We start from the raw sequence: 25,662 nt of genomic DNA, 5'->3' as shown, positions 1-25,662 counted from the left end.
AATTCTCCGTGAACCATGACATTTTTGAACGAGATGCAATAAGCTGTTGAGGTTCATATTTATTTTAACGACCATAACTTAACTTATAGTTCTAGTAAACACACCGTCGTTCTTACATAGCCAAGGGACATATATTGGCAATATAGAAACAATGCGGAACCTGTCTTAGTAAGATAGGAGAGAATGTACAAAGTAACTCTTCTCAAATCAACATAGATTAATTAACACTCAGTCAAAAATATGCTTTTAATTTGAAAACAATAAAGTTACTCAAAGCCAATACAACATAATTGTTGAAGGTTGCACAAAATTTTTAATTTACTAAAAAGTAATTTTGTTAAACAAAAAGTGCTATTTCAATATATAGAACATGGTTATGTAAAACAAGGTTATGTAAAAAAATATAATTTCTTAGAACATGAGGTTATAAATTATCTTAGAATTACTTAGTTGGCAATGCAGATTAAATAACTGTACTTGATTAATATTTTCATATTTGGTACAACGTCTTATATTTATTGCACATTTATTCCAAATAACGGCCTATTCAGAGTACCTATTAATATTCATCGATAGAATCTTCCAACTATTGTGATCTAAAGTTATAAATCTGAAAGTTTCCTTTTGCTGCTAATTAAATGTTACTCACTAAATGTAGAAGGACAACAATGAGGGGGAATTGTTTATTATGTATGATTATAGGATTAATTTCTCATACAAGTGTCTCATAAAATATGGCACCGCTTTAAAAAAATTTGAGACATTTGCTTTGAATTACTTTAACTTAGGAAAATTTAACTTATTATTAACTTTTTTCCTTGATTTTGTTACAAGTATTGAAGTAGTTTGATATTAAATTTAAGTAATATAGCCTATCAATTTTATTTTTGGAGGGTAGTTTATATCTAGTATCTGTGAGGTACTCGTATTAAACACTACATAACGACAAACCATTTTCTATCCTAGCTTCAAGCTCTCAAGTCACGTCTTGTAGACGTTACTGCGTACAAGAGATCATTAGCAGACTAACGGTTCACTAGTAGTACAATATTATTTTTTTCTTTACTTTTCTGAGAACTCTCTAACGCTATGCAAGCTCCTGATGAAACTCACCTCTTTGGTAAACGATTTTTTTTTTTTTAATTTATCATCAGCAGATAAACGGTTCACTAGTACTGAAAATAACCATTTTATATATAGATCATATTCTATTAGAACCGAATTACAAGCAATGTTTTTAAAAGTAGATTATTGACCATGGTAAATTCTAAAGAATGACAAAAATAGTAACGCAATTTGCTATTTTTACGATGAAATAATTGTAGTTCTAACAATAATTGTAAGACTTTTCTTTTTGTGTTCTTATGATTAAAATTTTTCTACAAATAGTTTCTTATCCATATTTAAATATAAAGTTATTATATTAATATTTACAAAGGAAGAGTAGTTGAAATGAAGATAAAAGAGTTTTACAGTTTCATCATTAAAATACCGTGCGATGTTGAAACCTTTTAGTGTAACCTTTATCACTACTACAAGTTAGAATAATTTTCACTAAAGAATCATTGGACACACTGAGATTTAAGAAAAATAGTACAGAGGATGAAGAAAAACCTACATTATTACCTGAAATATATCATGATACAAACTGATAAGGAATGTTAACTTGTATTACTGAAGGTAGATAAACTTTTGCGTCGACACTTTCTAGTCAACAGAAACAAACAATACCACTTACATTCCAAACTATAATCAATTACTGTAAGGACTACGGTATTTTTTTGAGTAATTAAAAAATTTAGGTGTTTATAAATATGGCCTAATTTTTCCATCAAACCCATGAACGTTTTACTATATCTTGTTATTTTTCTGGATTTTATCATCTGAACATATTAGCAAGCGCCTTAAGGTTCATTCAGATTGTGTAAAATACATACAGAGCCCTTATATACCTTGTATATTGCATATATAGCAGTGAATATGTGTTGTATTGTAATAAAGTGTATAGCAGTAGTGGGGTAACGATTTAATTTTGTGACACATTTAAAAGTAATCGTGTTTTGTGCTCGGAATTAAATAATTAAGTTTTAATGTATTGTAAGAAAGAAAAAAAAATCTTACTGAACTGAATAGTACGTGTGTGTATTCATTGGGAAAACATTATTTTCTTTATTTCTTTGATTTAAAGTAATAGGCTTTTGCAATTTTTAAGTTGTACTTGAAATTTGGTATCCAACGTATTATTTGTCGAGTTTACACAACAATACAACAGTTAACAGTACATCAGTTTAACAATACAATTTGTATACAAATTAGTACATTTACATTATTTTGTTAATTTTTATATATATATATAGTTTATACTGTATGTTAAACACATCGCACTTATATAATTATGCAACTTGTACTGCATTAGTAAGCAATCAGAAAAGTTATTACAATTAATTTGTATAATTATAATATTAATTAAACACCAATCCATTAAACAGAATGAAACGTCTACCAATACTAAGAATACATTACAAGAAGAGCCACGGATAAATAAAAAGCTATCTCTGACATATCATGTATATTTTGATATTTTGAATTTATTTACTTTAATTTTAGTATTAGGGATCAAAACCTGCATCATACAGTGTTAAATATATACAGAAAAGAATATCATATTCAGGTTCAGATTTTATCGTAGGTTGTAAAATGTATGTTGTAGTTTATTATTATTATTTGTGCACGGCACGATATTTCCAGATATAGCCCGTATATGTAGACTTCGCGTTGAAAAACGAAATAGTACTGGAAAGGGTATGCAAAAAAATAAATGTATGATTGATTCCTTCAAATAACCAACAGTAACAACAGATTCAATAATTAAATTATGGTACATTTTATATATATATATATATATATATATTAAAAATTAGTAGTTTGAAGACTTACTGTTTGTATTTGTGCACGCCACGGCACTTCCAGTTATAGACCGTATATGAAAACTTCAAGTTGCAAACCAAACATCCGCATTTTATTCAGTATAATACATTACTAGTTTTAAGAAAAATTAATCAGGTTGGGCCAACCGTACGCACCTTTTTATAATAGATGTTCGAAAATGAGGCCATCAATATCAATACATTTTGCAGCACGTTTGTGTATTGCTTTTGTTGAGTTTCTTAATTTTTCAGGACTTCCCTGTATCTGCACAGCCGAATCCATAATACGGGCAATTAATTCATCACGAGAATTCACTTTTGTCTTGTATACAATGTCTTTCATCCATCCCCAGATGCAATAATCCAATGGAGATAGATCTGGTGATCTTGGTGGCCAAGGGTGAGGCCCTCCACGACCAATCCAGTGTCCAGGAAATTGATGATTTAAGTAAACATAAACGGCACGTGAAAAGTGGGGAGGTGCTCCGTCATGCTGGAAGTACAAATTTTGTCTGAGATGTAAAGGAACATTCTCTAACAGCTGCGGCAACTCTTCTTGAAGGAAATGCAAATAGAACTCAGCATTTAGGCGTCCAGGTAATATGAAAGGTCCAATCAGCCGATTGTGCAAAAGGCCACACCAGACATTGACGCTAAATCGGTGTTGAAAGTTCTGTTCCACTACATCATGTGGATTTTCTTCTGCCCACGAGTGTTCATTGTGCAAGTTATTGACACCATCCCGAGTGAATTGTGCTTCATCCGTAAACAAAATACGCTTGTAGAGTTGATTATTAATATTCAAAAAGTTGCAAAACTCCAAGCGAAGCGGACCATACCCTAGCTGGAGATGTTGAACCTTTTGTTTATGAAACGGATAAAATTTGTTTCGATTAAGTGACCTCCACACCGTTGACTGCGAAACTCCTATCCGCCTAGAAATACGTCGTGTACTTACACCTGGACTGCGATGAACAGCATTAATAACAATATCATCATCAAGTTGGACAGCTCGTTCATAATCGGTTCTAGTACTTGGTAGTGATCCTGTTTCCCGAAGAGTACGAAAAGTTTCTGAAATTGTTTTGGTATCTGGAATCCTCCTATTAGGGTAACGTAGTTCATATTCTTCTACAGCAGCTCTAGCATTACCATTACAGTAACCCAAAATAAAAACCATATCAGCGTATTCCTCTGATGTAAATAAGTAAGGCATTTTTCGCTGAATAAACAATCGAATTATAACTCACAGAAAAATTGCATTTAATAACACGATTCACAGAACCCGATCTACTGCTGTAGCTTGCAAAACACCACTAATACACAGTTCTAACGTAACAGTACAGAATACCATTGTTGATCAGCTGTTATTCGTGCGTTACCAACTTAGAAATTAATAAAACAAAAAACTGCATTTCGATGATTAGTACACAATAATGGGAAAATATTTGCTTCATTTATTTTCGAACATTTGATGTAAATTTTTATTAAAAAAAAATACAACGTAATAAAACATGATATTTTTATTTACAAACAAATTTATTTAACAGTTAATCTTGTTTCCTCAATTTATCTCATCATTAAGGAACAAACATTTTGTTTTTGTTTTATTTTAACTAAATACCGTACGGTATTTCTTTACAGCTAGTAATGTATTATACTGAATAAAATCGATTTTTTCGTACTTATTTCTGTTTTATTTTAGACTTTGATTATATCAATTTTCTCAGAATTAAATTCTCTACAATTAATGTCTGTTGATCTTATGTATTTATTATCAATTTAACAAAGTTATTGTACATCAAACTTAAAAAAACATTGTTTCGTGCCCCAATTTTTTGCATTTAACCCTGAATCCCTCAAAAACTACTACAGGTACAGTTCTGAAACCTATTTTATTAGCTTTATCAGGTAAAAATACATAAGAATCCACGATATTTCTTACTTAATTAACCTTTCCAAAAGTTCAGTATGGCTTTATTTTACTCTTTACCCAGGAATTCAGGCGAAATCTTTCGCTAGCTGTAACTCGCTAACGAAGCGTTTTCGGACCTATGTTTATATAACATTTTTTCATTATTTTTACTAGTACAATGTGCTGTAGAAGTGGGGGGAGAACTTCATGAATCACCCTGTATACAGATGTTATATGTACATCTAGGGAAAAGGCCTATTTTCTTCTCAATAATTTTCTAGTTAATTATTTCCACCAGCCTAAGGAATATAATGTTATTATTAAAAAAATCAAAGATCTTGAAATTCAATTAAACTTTATTTGTTTCCAATATTTGATTTATGATAGCTCTCATGGAAATTTTATTTTCTCATTTTTATTTTATTTTTCATTTAGAATGAGGGAAATAAAAAATTTCACAATGTAGCTATAAAAACCAAAATAAATAAAACATTTGATTTATCTAGCTTTGCATTTTTTAATACCAATAAAGATATAATTATACTATATAAAGTACTAACACAATGCATTATTAGCGGCACTTCTCATGCTTTCAATGTTTACTGCCTTAGTGTTATTTTCTGTCGGTCAATAACAGTAATTCAAACTTAAGAAAGTAAAGAAAGCTTCAATTACATCTTATCACATCCCAGTAATATATAACATATAATCACATACTTTCAACATTAGTTGAGTCCTTTTAAGATGGAATTTTTTTATGAGTTTTTAAAATACGTTCCTATGTGTACGTTACATATATTTAAAATAACTTACTAGAGTAAAAAACAAGAAATTTCTCTCTGATCAAATCAATGATCAATCAATGTAAAGCTTCAGGTATTTAAAGTATGAATCTTAGGCATTTTGAAATTGGACAGATATAAAAAAAGCCTGAAGTTTTTATATTAAACAAAGATGGAAAACTAATTCTGTACGAAAGATACGGGTGCTTGTCAGTACAGTAAGGCTGATTGTAATAATATAACAAACGGCCTGGTTCACAGGAATTTAGATTTTGTTCTCTTACTAAACTTTATTAAACCTCTTTTCATAGTTGTTAAATAGCTGCAGGTGAGTCAATTCTAATATATAATCATGGCTCACGGGGTAAAACAAGACTTTTAAGTTATAGCGGGTGCCTGGATAATATTGCATAAAAGAATTATTAATTTGACTACCTGTTGCGGATACTGGAAAAGTAGCTGAAATGTAGAGTTCGTAAAAGATAAGGATTAGCAGAAATTTGATGGTTAAAAACTAAAAAAATTTACTTCAAAAAGATGGTACAACATATAGATGAAAGTATTTAAACTAGTATAGATCCAGTAAAATGAATATAAAATATAATTTCTCAAAAATTGTGTTTTGTTTTACTCCGGACATGAAATCTCAAGAACTAATATAAATATGGTGACTATACATATATGATATGTTCATAACTGCATCTACAATGTCTGAAGCTTACCTTATACTTAACTAATCACTGATCAATTTTGTTGGTCAATAACTGGAAAATTTTGTTAAATACCAATAAATTATTAGTGTAATTAGAGCTATTCTTAAATTTTAATATGGATGTAAATATTTTCCAGGAAAGGTACTCAGGAATATCCAACAAAGTTTCAAATAATTTAAAACCGTTATAGCTCGCAACGTGCCAGAGCAGCCCGGCAGACGGAGTAACTAGTTCCCATATATATCAGATACAGACTCAACATGGCGACTTGTTTATGTGCCATTATCGTAATGGAACTGTCATGTTGACGTATTGATCGCAAATCTTGAAGTAAGTTTTCGCAGCTCGCAATACTTAAATAAACATTCTCTCATCTACATACATTTTCATGTTAGTAGTATCTATAATGTTATAATATAAAATAATTATGAAAAGCGAGGAATCAATACTTAAAGAAAACACTCAGGGATATTGTATGGTAAGAGGGTTTAATTGTTCATATGCTTTTATAAGATAGTACATATTCCATATTGGGGATTGTAATTATGAAATAAACGCATATTAAAAACTGAATCCCTCAAAAACTACTACAGGTACAGTTCTAAAACCTATTTTGTTAGCTTTATCAGGTAAAAATACATAAGAATCCACGATATTTCTTACTTCATTAACCTTAAAAGTTCAGTATGGCTTTATTTTACTCTTTACCCAGGAATTCAGGCGAAATCTTTCGCTAGCTGTAACTCGCTAACGAAGCGTTTTCGGACCTATGTTTATATAACATTTTTTCATTATTTTTACTAGTACAATGTGCTGTAGAAATGGGGGGAGAACTTCATGAATCACCCTGTATATGTGTGTGTGTGTGTGTGTGTGTGTGTGTGTGTGTGTGTGTGTGTGTGTGTGTGTGTGTGTGTGTGTGTGTGTGTGTGTGTGTATTGTAAATTTTTAAGGGATATTTGTTATATCTCTTGTAATACCTTTTTTATCAAATAAAGATTAAATCTATTTCAACAAATTTTACTTCCTTACTTTTCATTGCATCACAAAACAAAATTTATTACCCTTTCTACGTCTTACAAATAAATTCTACTTATTCATTACACGTTTACCAGAAAAAGTTTTATTTATACTAAACAATACATGCAAAATGTAGCGTATTCGTTGTTTTTTAAATCAATGTAGCGATGTTGTGGTTGGCATGTATGGTTATCGCTTCAAGTTGTCACAAAATTTCCAAACAGAATTTAATAACTTGAAATTCTGATTGTTGATAACATTGTTCTTTTTTAATATATTTTGACTGAAGTTCTAGGTAGCAAGATAAGAGTATCCGAAGATTTAAACTGCTATTTTAACATGTTTCAACGCAGTATGGACCAAGAATCTGAAAACTTTTTATTGATTTTGAGTGTAATAACATATTTTAAGTAGTAGTACATTTAAATCTACGGTGATTAAAAACTTTTAATGTGCTGATCTGTAAATCCATTAAAACTGCTCTACGTTGTACACTGAAGACAGACCACTGGAGGTATTTGGCTGAGATAAATGATACACTTTCGTTACTTCCAAAGTCAACACAAGTTGAGAGTCACTACAGCACTTTGGAGTATTTGCAACAAGAACTTGTACTTTTACTTTTTCCCTGTATCTTCTCATGGCTATGTCATAAATATAATAATTGTGTCTCCTTGCCCGAATCTGCAACATTTATTTGCATTAAGATCACTACTACACGAGGGGAAATAAAATGTTTATACACAATTAAAGATTAAATAACAAAGTAAAAACTTATAAATAATGTAAAAAAATAATATACGTCTAAAAAATAACAACAGTTTTGTAAATAAAGAGTTTCAAAATATATATTAACGCCTCTCTATAAGTGTACTTTACCGGACATACAATGACTTATTTTTCATACCGATACTGCTAAATGTATGGATCTAGACCACCACAATCTCCACACTAAATAATTAATCTTTATTCACTGAAAAAATATATTTAGTGAGAGAATTTGTACCTTGACATTATTTTATGTAAGGATCGAATTTGTCGAAATATGTAGGTTATGTAGTGAGAAGTTTCTTGTTAGTTTTGATAAAAGCAATGAAATAAAATCTCAGGTATCTCCATTAAATTATTAACATTTAAATAATATAGTTAATTGAATTTTTATTACAAATCCTTTTTAGAAAAGAAATCATTATTTTGGGACGAGGTCATTAAATTAGTTTTCTTCTTGGAGGAAAGTAAATTAATGTAATCGTATAGAAAAAACATATCTAACTATTTCTTATTTTAATACCGTTAGTAAATAATAGTTTATTCCATAAACATATTACACTGTACGAAATAAATACAATATCACACTGAAAATTTAAAACATAAACCAAAGGAACGAATTAAATATTTAGCCAACCTTTAAAAATGAAGATGTTCTTAATTTCACCTACCTTACTGTCAAATAAAAGGATGGGGGATTAAGTACAGTCATATATATCTTAAAACATATATATCTACAGACAAATATTAAAACTACACCCAGCAGTTTTTGATGAAGCTTAACATCTAGATTTCAGCATAAGTTTAATCTTATCTTGCTTCTATTTTGGCTCGTTTTAGCTTTACACTCTGGAAGTTAATACAAAGGTATTTTCTGGGACCATTGAAGTGAGAGGTTTCCTTAGTTTCTAGACGTAAGTGAACAAACCTTAAATACCCAGACTTAAATAAGCAAAGGTTTCTTTCATGCCATTCTGGTTCGTTTCATCTCAAATGTTTACCCCTAAAGTACTAGTTGAAAATTATATGGAAAACATACGGTATATTTTAAAATATCAACTTAGGAAGGAAATATTGATTTCAAAGTGAATGAAGTAAAATAATTAATGTTCACAATAACGTAGGCTTCGTTCGTTTCTTTAAAAATCCTAGTAATAAAAAATACATAATCTTTGGTGAAACATTATATATTCAAGTGGATGTTTCCTCGCTGCTGTTGAACGTATACATAATACATACAGTACTTGTTATTCTTTCATTTTACAACTAAGAATACAAAGGGGTTAAGAAAGCTGCCTTTTTATTTTAACCACTAAGATGGCGTCGCAACGTGTCTCGGAGGGAATGAATAACAAAACATGGAGTTATACTTGCTCTGTTTGTCTGACTTCCATAGGGATTTTGACAACTGCCACCTTTGTTCTACCGCAAACGTATCAAAAGTGAGATGTTCTTGTGTAAGGTGAAATGGATAAATGGCGTCTATCTAATAAAGTAATGAATTGTTCATACTAAGTTTTTTAATTAGGGATTAACGGGTAACAAACAAGAAAACTTGTCCAAGGTGAATGGATATTTGTAAGTTACGCCTCTGTTTGTTTGATACAATGTGTAGGTATGTCTGGCAAACAATATAACAGTGGTTGATCATTATTTTCATAAAATGTTGCGATTTACCAGAGAGTTTGATTGATGTTCAAACAAAATATAACATTTAAAAACAAAATATTTTTACTACACTATTATACCTTGGTCCCAATGATACAAACGGAAACAAAAGATAGTGTATTAATAGGACAGAAAATAATAATAGCGTATAAAATAAAACTGAAAAGTCGTGACACGTGGACGAGTAGAGATATTTTCCTTATCGCTTATAGCTCCAGCGGAAATTTTATAGAATATATTTAATCTCCTCATACTGCCTGAAAATACTTCAGTCTTAATTGAGCTAAACAGCATAGAAGTTAGACTTAAGGTCTAAAAAGTCTTGAGACGACTACGTGAACTTAAAATATCTCATGGCGAGACCCTCATATCATTGGCCTTATCCATCATATTCCTATATTTATGTACGTATAGCAGAAGATGTCATGGACACCCAGTAAAAACTATGAAAGATGGACACATAAATTATTACACAGGTTTATCTTATGTCCTATACGCGCGCGAAGGAACGATTTGTCTCTCTAAGCTCAGCCTCACTAATCTTCGAAAATACTCATAATAAATCTATTGCAGCAAACAAAATGTTTTAATTAAATTTTATAACTATTCGATATAGACCGATTTATTGCTCAATACATGGATACCTCGATTGATAACGGTATCGAGGTATCCATGATTCTCGGTTCTAGTATGTTACGCAAAAGTTTGGTAATATTTTTGGATGTATGGATATGTGGATGTTTGATACTCAATCGCCTATTACCTTGTGAACAAATTTGGACGAAATTTGGCATGTGCGTAAGAAAACATTGCCTTTTATTGCCCAACTACACAAAACAATACTCTTGGATATAACTTAAGGTAAATTTATTTGTATTTACGACAGATAATTATTTGACAGCCAGCCATGTCAAAGGGTGCAACGTGCCACATAGTATATCAGTATTTTGTATTTACATGAATTAGCTGTCGTTGTGTGATACATGTAGTAATTAAAAATAGTATAGTCTAACTTTTCTATAGATAACAGCAGTGAAGAGTTACAATTATTTAGTTTACTCTAATTTTGCTTTATAAACCAAAATCATAATGTGTACATGTAATGTACAAGAAACTAGTATTTTTGCATTTTGGGATCGTATATTTCCAGTAGGTGAAGGAACAACAACTTAAGGTTGGGACACACATAACCGCACCGCGCCCGACACGTCAGTCGGCCGTATGCTGGCCGTCATACGGTGAAAGAATTGCAGCGCAGTTTTCTTTCCTGCAAGTCCACACTTGTCCGCACCGACACCAGACCGTCGTGGCCGCACCGTGCCCGCACCGTCACCGATATGTTTAGTTTGAATTTTGACGGGCACGGTGCGGTCTACGAGCGGCATCATATGTTGTTTACTGTTGCGTTCTTCTTTTTAAAACTATTTAAGTAGTCTACACGTTCTATTTTAGTGAAATTATTTAGTATAGCCTACTAACTCTACATCCTGTGATCGTATACAAAATCATATTTATTATTAAAAGTATTACATTTTTCTTAGTACCTTAGAGTAAACTAGTCATATTTTCTTATTGTGCATATTTTCTTATTACAACAAATTTGAAAACCATGTTGTACCTTAAGTGATTTTAAACAACTAAATTCGAATTATGAAAAATCTATACCAAACATTTTCAAATAACATTAAAAAATAACAACCATGTAATTATTTGCGTGAAAATCTATTTTTCTTTGATGTATTGAAGTTACTTGATACATTTATTCGGGTATTTTGTAAGGGTCATATTTAGAATGTTTCTATGACATTTTTATTTTTTTTTATTCTTTTCACTTCATTAAAAGTAAAAATAAAAATATTTTATTTACAATCAGATTTTCAAGCAAGAAAAACCCATGTTAAAAATAAAATAATAATAATAAATCATTTATTTCCCATAATAACAAACTGAATATTACAAATAAATATTATTGCCAGTGCTTACCCTAATAATAAATAATACTATGACATAAACGTATTTACAATAGCAGTAAATAACAAATAAAAAAAATGTTTTCTACTTACTTTATTTCAAATTTATGTACTTAGAGTAATAAAATATAAAAAGTAGGTTACATCCTTTTAGATTTTTCTTTCTTTTTTTTAACTAATAATTAGGCCAATAGATTTACAAAATAAGGGAAATTTTAGGTACCCCATAAGAGGCTGTGCCTGTGTTGGGGATACTCTATACAAAAAGGGTAAAAAAATAAAAATAGCGGAATCGAGCAAGAATGAAATGATAAAAATTAGTTATTGTAGCTTATGTAGTAAATAATGTACTCTTACGTTTCAAAGTTTAAATTTAGAGTAATAGTATAGTTATTAGTGTGCTGTATTAAACAAAAAGGATTTATGCATGATTTACAATTCAAATATTAGCTTTACTCATGTAACATTAAATATTATATTATAAATAATTATTTTATAATGGTCTAACGTGTCTATTTAAATATTATTATAACTTAGCAGACAGACTAACCATACACTAATGTATTATCTTTAAACATATACTCAATATCATTTTGACCGATCAACCATACTCTAATTTTTTTAGAAAATATATTTATGTTTATACTATTTTTGACTAATTCTGGCAATCACTTATTTGTCCTCGGAGCTATAAAAGAAAAACATTTTGTAAAATCTGTTTTTTGTATATATTTTACAAAATATTACTATGTTTTACAAATTATTATAAAAGGGCTTGCAACATGGCAAACTCTCTGGCATCACACTATAGCTCTTGGGGTTAATACAAAAAATACTAAATATACTGTTTATAGTGTATTTGACCGAAATTCATTGCAATGAAACACAATGAACAAGAATTATAGGGATAAAAAATATAACCAAGATAATGATATTTACAAATTTTAACATACTAGCTGATTGTACAAAGCTTTACTGTAGCATTACAATGTTTCATTCACCACAGCGATTTAATAAAAATAACAACAATGATATTAACAATTTTCTCAAGCAATACTTAATCTTCCGAATATTGTTTAAGTATCTGTCCACTTCGAATTCAAAAGAAACATGTTCTAGTACAAACAGTGAGATTGTTGCGCTCGGACAGCGTACGGACACGTGTGGCCTCACGGTAACCGAGCCGAGCCCGCACCGACAATAGGCCGACTCACGTGTCGGGCACGGTGCGGTTATGTGTGTCCCAACCTTTAGTCCACGCACTAACATGATTCAACAAACCATTGTTTTCGTGATTGATCATGATCTAAAAAGCAGATAATGAAATTGAAATTGACTAAAGCCTTATAATAATTTAAGTAATAAGAGCTAAAATGGATTTTATTCAAAAAGGAGGATTTTTCAAATTCAATAGAATTGTATAACTAGGCCCAAATGTTTGAAACAATCATTTGTAAAAAAAGTTATGTAAATATTGATTTGTAATATGAATATATATGAGTCATTGCACTCATTATAACTAACAAGGGGGTACATCATATCGCGTGTCGCGCAATAGCATCTCCTCAAGTTTATAGCCCATTTTATTATTAATATTTCTAGACATACCGTAAACCAGAAATGACTTTTTACAGCCCCCAGGCAGATAGAAGAGAATAGCATTTCCTCAAGTTTATAGCCCATTTTATTATTAATATTTCTAGACATAGCTTAAACCAGAAATGAGTTTTTACAGCCCCCAGGCAGATACAAGAGAAAAGCATCTCCTTAAGTTTATAGCCCATTTTATTATTAATATTTCTAGACATACCGTAAACCAGAAATGACTTTTTACAGCCCCCAGGCAGATAGAAGAGAATAGAATTTCCTCAAGTTTATAGCCCATTTTATTATTGATATTTCTAGACATACCGTAAGCCAGAAATGAGTTTTTACAGCCCCCAGGCAGACAGAAGAAAATATCTACCCGCCTACTGAGTCATAGAAATCAATGTCCTTCAGTTGAATCGCATCGATAGACATGCATCTTCATTGAACTCATTCTTGTCTATATAGAATTATTGTCTAGCCTTTAACATTTCTTGTTTGAATTGTCATGAAAAACTTATAGACCACACAGGAAATCATCCTCCAAATATCCTTCCAGTAACTTTTCCAGTACTGTGATTACTAATAAATAATGAACAATTCAAATTCCATGGAGGTACATGCACCATATTCGAACTCTATAGTGAGGTAATTCAGCGGCAGCATTGAATACGTAATCGGTGTTCTAAGTAAATTATATTTCTTGAGATTTTACGTCATTTAAAGTTTAAATTGCATTCAATAGTTTATTGGTCTATCAGTTTAAACATATTTTATAACTGTACCATATTGAAAATATGTGTGCCACGGATTTTAAAAACGCTTTATTTTTGAAAAAATTGAAGTTATTTGTATACACTTTTATCAGAAAAATGTTAACAGGCTTTAGAGACTCTTTATATTTAGTGTTCAAATACTTATTTTTTATCAGGCCTTATTCTAATATTAGTACAACTAATACGACAGTTCTTATACATAGAGCTAACGTTTAGTGTTACAAATTAGTAGGTATAATGTTATTTTGTAGGTGAACGAGGCAATCTACAAGCGTTATAGTCAACCATGCATATGAAGCTTTCCATATTCTGTATTATTGTTACATATTAAACAGGACCTCTAGACTTTGAGCTTGTGGGGGCAGCAATGTTTAATAGGTCAAGGTTCATTGGCTTGGTTGAATAAATTACCTATTTTATATCGACCGTCCTTCGATAAAATAACATATGCATAATAATATATTAACTAAACGTTAGGAAGGTACTGGTCCCAGAATATATTCATCCAAATGTCTAATTACAGTCTTGTGAATTACATTACAACATAAGGGATTAAAATTAAATTAGTACTTGTTTATTGTATATCAGAGTTGTTACTTTCTAAGAATACTGAAATAACATCATCATGAACTAGAAGGTAATATGGCATTATTTTAGGTAAGTCTAGTGCTCTAAACTAGGAGTCTAAATACTTTCTGTCACCGAATTTTAATAATTATTTAATCTGACTCATCCACGTGATTCTGTTATTTACTTTCAAAAGTGTTAATTAAATTTATGTTTATTTTAGGATTAGATATGTTATGTTTTGATATCAGTTTGGTTTATTTCAAATCTTGAATGTTAACAGTACAATATAGAACGCATATAATAGTTTAACCTTAGTGTTCATTTAAGGCAATTAAAAGATTTAAAAATATTATTATAGTCATAAGTAACAATGATAAATTAATATAATAATAATATAATTAATAACATAATAAGTGTTACAAAGTTGACTAATTAAATTTAATTCAGTGGTTGAATACCGAGTACTGCGTGCTCCAAAATACACGCGCCATTGACAACACAAGTCGCCCTTACCTACAAACATTACGGCTTTCTGATAATGTGGTATTTTAACCACCCATTTTTCAAATCTTATAAGAACTCAATGAATCATTCGTTTGTCGTATGGTAAGTTTTATCTTCGGGTTTTCTGTAGTGGTGATTTCTTTTCTTGTTCATATGGTGTTTTGTTCTTAATCATCATTTTTGGTATTAAAATATCACTGAATATTTGTTCAGTATGTACACCCACCAAACAACATTTCTCAGAATTTTATATTTCTTCTGAAACGCACAAATACGTTTCTATATGTATAAACATAAAATATATACTGGAAACATACTTATCGATCATAGTAATGTCTTAATACAAATTCAGTATATATAATTTTTTTCAAGTTTGACTACACTTTGTTATACTTTTCTAGTTATTTTTATTATTATAAGCTGGTCATGACTGGCTCTTGTATACTCTACAACCTAGTTGTGAAACTAACTAGAGCATTGGCCATATTCAATGTTTTATTAAAACCCTATATAAAAGTTGAGTAACTAAGAATAAAACTAGTAATCGTTTTAACTCAACCTAAATGACAATAGCAAGCTTACTAGCTCCCATCGAAGACACATTTTACAAAATTATTTAGTTAATCTGAAACTGATACATTTGTGTTTCTTTTGACAAAATCCGTACTGCAAACGTAAGTATTGAACACGTTAATTTTTTTATACGAAAGAGTACAAATGTTAATTTGTGTTAATTTTTACTGCACATAGTTGTACTTTCCAAGTATATTTGTGTTATAATCTGTTGGCGACTAGCTCTCTACCACCTAGTTGTGGCACTAAGTATAAAACTAGGTGTGTAAGTTAGAATAAAAGTACTAAATTAATTTATACGAAATAAACACATTAGCTCAACGAACTTAATGAAATTATCGGGACCTTTCTAATGTACCACTTGCTTTTGTGTGGAGTGGAGAAGGAATGATGTTTCGTGTGCATGCGTTGTCCGCGCTTCGAGTTATATGGTTCAATATGTACTAATAGCGATTTTGGATCCAGTGAAAGAAAAAGATGGTTATTGATCTCAAATATTCCTATGAATAAACATGTTTGTTCCTAGATGTACCTGATATATAATTATATATAGGACTTCTATTTTATAAAATAATAAATGGGTTCGCATCTGAATTTTTATAAATTTACAAAGGATTTTTGTAGGGAAACTTTATATATTATATCACAAACTTAGTCTTCTTTAATATTTATTTACCTCCGAATAACTACTATTGTGTTTATTTAATTGTTTATAAAATTTATAAGTTTTTGTGTGGAAGAACTGAAGGATGTTTTTATTAAGGGATAGAACTGGGTTTAGTATTATTTGTGTCTTCATTACTATGCTGCATACAGCTCTGGTGAAAGATTAATTTCTTTTTGACAGTTGAGTGAATGGAAGATAACAATACACAGCCGCGGGCCATATTGTGATAAGGAGAACAATCGCAGCAGCTCGGTGGTGACATCCCGCCAGATCCATCTACTGTTCTATCACATGCATTGTCTCTAGTGCTTTGAATATTGAATGAATTAATATTGGATTATTATAAACTATGAAAAATATTAGGTACATATACTCTTAATTACCGTACCAATCTATTATAAAAACGCTCTGTGTGGTTTGAACTAAATATTAGTACCAAATCGTGGCTTCTACTTAGAATTAATCTATAAAACCAATGTATTATATTGTCTATGACAATAAAGTACTCTGGGAATTAAAATTGCTTAAATTATTTCCGAGTGTCTTCCATAAAGGTCAGAGGGAGAGTGTATCCTATGTGGGATGTAGACTTTGCTAAATGTTTTTGAGTGCTTAGGACAAGAAGCTGTGGCACTTCTTCTGGTATGACAGGATATCCAGGATGGGTAAGGACGGGAATAGAGAACGCCTCTTGTAGATATCCGATAAGGATAAGTATCAGTCGCGTCACCTTGGAAGAAGGAGATGCTGCTCCGTTTGAACATCTTCCATTAGAAGCGGACTAGGAACAGAACTCCCTCACTTGCAGCCTTTAACACTAAGTTAGCTCCACCTACTCCAACAGTCACCCTCAGCAGTAGAATAGACTATCAATCCACCCTTAGTGATGAGCCACTCATGGACATCCAAAGGGTTGCCCAGATTATAGATTACAGATATAAGTAACACATCGGTCTTTGCAGTATCAGTGTAGTTATAATTGAATGGTAGTAAACATTTCTTCTGGGGCGATGGATTAGTAAAGATTCTATAACTAAGAGGCGTAACGAATTTTTATGTTCAAAGAATTAAATAAAAACTCATTGGAAATGCTAGTACTAATTTTTAAAAGTCATCTTATTTAGTTATCTTATCAAACTTGTCTTTAAAAAAATTTAAATTAGTCAAATTTAAATTATTGTTTATTGTGTGCTTCATTTAGTTCATTTAGTTTATTTTTATTTTAGTTCAAGTATTAAGGGTAAATTTTATTTTATTATCAAGAATTAATTTGAAAATTAAGAAGGTATTTTCTAGTCATTGTGAGATTTTATACACTACCTAACGGCAAACCATTTTCTAAGCTCTCAAGTCACGTCTTGTAGACGTTACTGGGCACAAGTGCTCATTAACGGACAAACGGTTCACTAGTACTACAATACTATTTTAACCTTTAATTTACTGGGAACTATCTAACGCTATAAAAGCTTATAATGAAACTCTCTCTCTCTCTCTCTCTCTCTCTCTCTCTCTCTATATATATATATATATATATATATATATATATATATATATATATATATATATAAGTAGATATGAATATGGCGGTTCTGGACCACTTTTGGGACAGCCCAAAAATCAATACAAATACTGTTCAATACACCATAAATATGTAAAAACAAGATAATAATATGGCGGTTCTGGACCACTTTTGGGACAGCCCAAAAATCAATACAAATACTGTTCAATACACCATAAATATGTAAAAACAAGATAATAATATGGCGGTTCTGGACCACTTTTGGGACAGCCCAAAAATCAATACAAATACTGTTCAATACACCATAAATATGTAAAAACAATTCACAATACAATTTACTTAAATAAACTATGGTAAACTGTATTCAAGCAATTTTTCATGACAGTATGACAACATAAATTGTGGAATTTATAATACTCGAATGTTGAATTTAGAATATGTTGGCATTACCGTTGAGCGAGAAATGTTGGTAGCACTGCGCGGCACACAGGAGAACTTAGTTAAAAGATTTTTCTATAATAAATAGAACAATCTGAAAACATTTGACCAGAAATTGTGCTGATTTGTGTCAAGTTGTCACAAAAATCACCACTTCTCAAAATTTTAGTTTACAAATTTTTGCTCTTTAAATATGGAGCGGAAAAAGATAGAGTGCCCATACTGCAAAAAAGACATTTTTGAACATCACTATACTCGACATTACAATTCGAAAAATCATTTGAAGAACAAAGAAATTTATAATAAAGAATTGAATTATTTAAGACAATGGGCTAAGGAGAATCAGATCGATGGTCACGAGAAGATGTACAATATAGAAAAATTGCGTGAATTAAAGAAAAACTTTAAGGAAGATAAAAAAGATCTCAATCTATTTAATGATGAAAAAATTCAATCAATCGCTGAAAAATTGTCCTTAGAAACAAACGATAAAACTAAGTCTGAAATGATCGAAGAAATTGACAAAACTCTTAACGAAAAACCTAAAAATATCATTGATGTAGAAGTTTTATCCTCAATACACGGTCTTTTCAAGCAATACATTTTAACGAATTTAAACGAAAATTTCATGTCAATTTACAAGTATCTATCAATTATGAGGCCAGAAATCAAAATTTTAATCGAAAAATTTCAAGAATCCGTTAAAAATATGAAAGGTTATCTATCTTTAGAATGTGAATACGAACGAACTTTAGTGAATGGTGAACCACAAACTTGCCCAATGTACTTTACTATAAAAGCAGATGAAATCTTCAATGTAAACGATTTTATCACTAAACAATTTAATAAATTAACACATAGAGAACAGACAAATCATCCAAATAAAGGTTCCGGATGGACATTTAAAAGCTGCAAACAACTAGTTTTGAGCCTTAACAAACACGAAATGATGAATGCAGGATCGTACATCGATTTACCAAAGAATATCAAAGTTAAGAAAGCTTGTATAAATATAAAAAATAAAGATGATTTCTGTTTTATTTATTCTATCCGATGTGCTATTGAAAAACCTGAGACTCATGTTGACAGAGCAAAGCAATACGAAAAATTTGTGAATGACGAAATATTTTCGGGTTTTGAGTATCCAATGTCTCTGAAAGATATACAATCATTTGAAAAACGAAGCTTCAATCCTAAGTACAAATATCCAAAAATGTCTGTGAATGTTTACAGTTTTGATGAAAAAATTAACATTGTTCCGTTACAAATTTCTGAAAAATATGACGCTGAATTAAACATTGATTTATTGTATGTTAAACAAGATGATAAATCTCATTATGTTTTGATAACCGATTTAAATAAGCTTGTTTCTTCTCAGTTATCTAAGCATGAGCACAAAAAGTTTCTTTGTAGAAGATGTTTAAGCCATTTCTACAAATCTGGAGATTTAACAGATCATTTAGAAATTTGCAAGCAACATGAAGTTTGTAAGCCAATTATGCCGTTTCCAGGTCAAACAACAACATTTACTAATTATCAAAAGAAATTTTCTCATCCTTACGTTATTTATATGGATTTTGAAAGCATATTAGAGAAGATTCCCACATGCAAAAACAATCCACAAAGATCGACTACAACTAAGGTTCAGAGGCACATTCCTTATGGTTTTACTCTATATTTAGTGTCGAATGTGACCAATCGCATGTACAAACCGATATGTTATCGTGCCAAAAATGAAGAAGATTTGAAAAACGTCCCGACAAAATTGTTTGAAGAACTCAATAAATTATCGAAATACATAGCGAAAAAATATAATTCTAAGAACATGAAACCTATGAAATTGACAGAAGAAGAAGAAATTTCGTATCAAAATTCAAACGTTTGTCATATCTGTGAATGGTCTGCTTATGATGTTGGGTCAATTCAGTATGGTTTTACTCCTGATAGTTGGAAAGATAAGAGTTATAATAAAGTGAGAGATCATTGTCATTTAACCGGCAAGTTTCGAGGCGCAGCTCATGCATGTTGCAATCTAAATTTGAAATTTCCTCAGAATATTCCCGTTTTCTGCCACAATATGTCAAATTACGATACTCATTTGTACATAAAAGAATTGGCTAAACAATATGGAAATGTTGATTTGATTGCAAACACCGATGAAAAATATATAAATTATTCTGTAAATTCTGGATATGGCTATGAATTCGAAGGTGATAAGCCAAGAAAATTCATCAAGTTTTCGTTTGTAGACACGTTCAGATTCATGGCCTCGTCTATAGAAAAGTTAGCTAAAAATCTAAAGAGAGAAGACTTCAAACATACAAATCATTTTATACAAGATGGACTGAATGAGATAATAGAAAGACAGCCAAATGACGACGACGAGATTTTTAAAATTCTATCTGGAAAAGGAATATTTCCCTATGAATTTATCGACAGTATTGAAAAACTTGATTACACAGAAGAATTGAGAATTCAAGATTTCTATTCACTTTTGACAGATGAGAGCATATCTGAGAAAGATTTTCAACACTACTTAAATGTTTGGAACAAATTAAAAGAGAAAAATCTAGGAAATTACTCTGATTTGTACAATATCCAAGATGTTTTATTGCTTGCTGATATATTCGAAAATTTCAGAAACATTTGCCTTAATTGTTATAAACTCGATCCGGCACACTATCTAACAGCTCCCAGTCTCGCATGGGACGCAATGTTAAAATTAACGAAAATTGAGCTTCAACTGATACACGATTACGATATGTATTTAATGATTGAAAAAGGTATTCGTGGAGGTATTTCTCAATGTATTAAGCGATATGTGAAAGCAAATAACAAATATTTGAAAGATTTCGATAAGACAAAGCCCGAAAACTATTTGTTATACGTTGATGCTAATAACCTTTATGGGTATGGCCTAATGCAAAAACTGCCGTTTAGTGATATCAAGTGGATGAATCCAAAAACTTACACAACTGCAGAATGGAAAGAAACAATTTTGGAACTCACTGGCGACGAAGATTATGGCTATATTCTCGAAGTTGATCTTGGATATCCAACGAATTTACACGAACATCACAAGGATTTACCTCTTGCTCCAGAACATTTTAAAAACAAACTTTGCACAACTCTACTGGATAAAACTGAATACGTTGTTCATTCGAGAAATTTGAAGTTCTATTTGGAACAAGGTATGATTTTGAAACATGTGAATAGAGTTATTGCATTCGATCAGAAGCCTTTTATGAAAGAATACATTGATTTTAACACAAACATGAGAACCAAAGCTACAAGCGACTTTGAAAAGGACTTTTATAAGCTGATGAACAACTCAGTTTTTGGAAAATCTATGGAAAATGTGAGAAACAGATGTGATATTAAGCTTGGAAATGAAGAATTTTCAATGAAACAAGCTAAGAAAACAAATTTCAAATGCTTTAACATCTTTGACGACAACTGTATAGCGAGTCACATGTACAAACAAAAGGTTAAATTTAACAAACCGATTTACATAGGATTTTCAGTTCTCGACCTCTCAAAATTGCTAATGTACGAGTTTTATTACAACAAATTAAAGAAGTTTGATCCAGATTTGAATCTGTGTTACATGGATACAGACAGTTATTTCCTAGAATTGAAACGAGATCCTTTTAAAATTATTAAAGAAAATATAGATGATTTCGATACAAGTGATTATCCAAAAGATCACGAATGTTTCACTACTAAAAATAAGAAGGTAATAGGGAAATTCAAAGATGAGTTAAATAGCGAAGTTTTAGAAGAATTTTGTGGTTTAAGATCAAAGATGTACTCGTACAAATATCTAGACAAAAATCCAGTTAGGTGTAAAGGAATTAAGAGAAGCGTTGTAAATAAAACAATAAATATCGAAAACTTGAAGAGATGTTTGTTCGAAGATAAAGAAGAATTTAGGGAGATGACTGTAATAAAAAGCTATAAACATGAATTGTACACAGTTACCATAAACAAGCTGGCACTGAACGCTAAAGATGATAAGAGAATTGTCCTAGAAAATAAGATCGATACAGTACCGTATGGCATATAAAAATGAAGCAAAATCTGATATATTAGACGAATTAAATAAACTTGGAAACTTTGATATGTAAATGGAAGATGATTTAATTCACTGTCACAAGTGTAAAAAGAAAACGAAAAATATAGATTCAAAAATCGTTCAAACTCAAAATGGATTGTATAGAATTGCTGCAAAATGTTCAAAATGTAAGACAAACAAGAGTAAGTTTATAAAGAATCCAAATCCAAAACCTGTTAAGCAAGAATTGAAGACTAAAGATGAGATAGAGATTGAAGCTCGAGAAATTCATGCACCAGTACGAAAAAAGTTTAAAAAGAGAAAAATTATAACATTAGGAATTGACGATTTATGGGCAGCAGATTTAGTTATAATGTCTAACTATTCAGATCAAAATGATGGATTTAAGTATATGTTAAATGTTATTGATACTTTCTCAAAATATGCTTGGTCAAGAGCTATCAAAAGAAAAAACGGCAAGGATATTTCAAAAGCTTTCGAAGATATAGTAAAAGATGCTATAAAGATCGGGCATAAACCTCCGAATCTTCTTCATACAGATAAGGGTTTAGAGTTTAAAAATAAAGAATTTAACGATGTTTTGAGGAAATACAACATTAAGATTTATCATACTGAAAACGAAGAGAAATCAAGTATTGTAGAGAGATATAACAGAACTCAAAATGAGAGAATGAAAGTAATTTTTGAGATTAATAAAAACTTTAAATGGATCGATATTCTTCAAAAAATCGTAAACAATTATAACGATACAGTTCACAGCACAATCAAAATGAAACCGAAAGACGTAGATAAGGATGCAGAAAAGGAGTTATTAGAGACCGTTTTCAAGTATGTTCCACCTGAAATTCACACGAAAACTAAATTTAAAGTCAATGATCATGTAAGAATTGTTAGTAAAAAACAAACATTTTCGAGCAAATATAAGAACAATTGGTCAAGAGAAATCTTTGTGATTTATCAAATTAATAACACAGATCCTGTAACTTATAGTATAAAAGATTTAAATAATGAAGAAATAACCGGAAAGTTTTATGAATATGAATTGAGAAAGTCAAAGATTTTTTCTATATAAATGGAGGCCCAAAAGAAATGTTCAATGTGCAAAGAATTAAAAGGTTTTGAAGAATTTTATAAAGATAAGAATAGAAAAGATGGAATTAATTATAATTGTAAAGATTGTTATAGGAAGTATCATAAAGAATTATATGATAAAATAGAAAAATTAACTTTGGAAGAGAAAGAATGTCTTAAATGTAAAGAAACTAAAAAAATTTCAGAGTTTAATAGTGATCACTATAGTAGAGATAAGAAAGACTCATATTGTAAAGATTGTGTAAAGAAGAATCACCATAGATTATATTATGAAGATACTCAATGTGAATGTGGAAGAACTATAAAATGGTTAAATAATTATCAAAAACATTTACAAACCAAATATCATAAGTTAAGAGTTTAACATTTTCATTGTGTAATAATTTTTTCTATTTAAATGGAGTCTCAAAAGAAATGTACAAAGTGTCAAGAAGAGAATAGAAAAGACTGTTATTGTAAGGAATTATATGATAAAATGAACAAATTAACTTTAGAAGAGAAAAAGTGTTACTTTTGTAAAGAAATTAAAAATATTTCTGAATTTAATAACTGGCAGTATAGTAAAGATAGAAAAGATGCTTTTTGCAAAGATTGTGCTAAAAAAATTTTCAGCGAAAGTTATAAAAACGAAATGCCTTGTGAATATGAAAAAAAAATTCTACGATGGTTACCTAGTTATGCTAAACATTTACAAACAAAATATAATAAATCGAGAGTTTTTAGTAAAATTTAGAAACATTTTCATCGTGTAATTTAGATATTCTATAAATCAGTCGAGATTCTGCCATATTTGTAGTAAAATGATTTCCGTTGTATAAAATATTCAAAGATTCTTTCATTTGGTTGTAGAGATTTATACTATTTGGATCTCCTTGTCTTAATAAAATTTCCATTTCTGGGTAATCAATTTCAAGTTCTTTCAATCTTTTCGGTATTTCTCTCTTTTGAGCTCTGATAACGTAATAAGGCCATTCCCACATGTGATTCTTCTTAATTAACACAAAAACATGGTGTTTTTTCTTATCAAAATCTTTACATACCATATCTCTCTTCATTAATTCCATTCGCAATTCTTGATTCTCTATTTTCAATGATTTCATTTCATCTTTAATTTATTTGTAACTGTTTTATTTCATCTTTTAACTGCTTATTTTCGTTTTTGAGTTTGTACTCACCATATTTTCTAATGGAAGGTAATACTTCTTTTGTAACCCAATTTTTAAACAATTTCGCTTCTGGTTTATGCGATCTCAAAATTAAAGAATAAAGTCCAGATTCATTAACGAAAACAGTGTTATTTTGGAAGTTTGAAGGTAAGCTATTTATAGCCCCCCTTATATTTAGATTAAAATAGAAGTTTTTATCATCTTCGTCAACGTTTATTCTGATCGTTTGCATAGTATTTTCATATTCTAGAATTTTTGCTACGTCTTTAGCCTTAAACCAGATCACATTGTTTTCGTCAACAATCGTAAAGATATGTTTGTTATTGAATTTTAGTTGATTATTGAGTAGGTCTACAACTGACTCCATTTAGATAGAAATAAAATTTAACTAGTAATTTTTATTTCAGTATAAAGTCCAGATTCATTGATAAAAACAGGGTCAGGATGAAGATTGTTAAGGGGTCTATGGGATAGACTCTTGTAATTTATACATTCAAAAGTTGTTTTCTTGAAAATTTGAAGGTAAGAACGATTCGTTCCCCCCCTTGATTCATCATTCTTTCGACAATCTTAAATATATTGTTGTTTTACTCTCATTATTTAATAGATTTCCTTCAGAGTCTTGAATAGTCAGAACGATTTTTTGAATTCTTTTAATATTTTTTCTAATTGGAATATAATCGATTCCATTTGGTTTTTCACTGATTTTTGATCCATAAGCAACATTTGGGAAAAAAGTGTACAAAATTTCAGATTCTTTGTGAAGATGTTCGGTATGATTTTCAAAACTAGGTTCAACGAGATTACAATGTACTTCAATTACATCGAACGGTCTAAATTTTGGCGTTTTATTTCCTAAATATACCTGATTTGGCTCAATAGTTTCTTGAACAAACCCTAATAAATCTACAATAATTGCTGAAAACATTATT

Source organism: Homalodisca vitripennis, chromosome 1 (genome assembly GCF_021130785.1).
Source record: "Homalodisca vitripennis isolate AUS2020 chromosome 1, UT_GWSS_2.1, whole genome shotgun sequence".
Lineage (NCBI taxonomy): Eukaryota > Metazoa > Arthropoda > Insecta > Hemiptera > Cicadellidae > Homalodisca > Homalodisca vitripennis.
The sequence above is the reverse complement of the archived record's forward strand: the minus strand, read 5'-3'. Positions refer to the sequence as shown.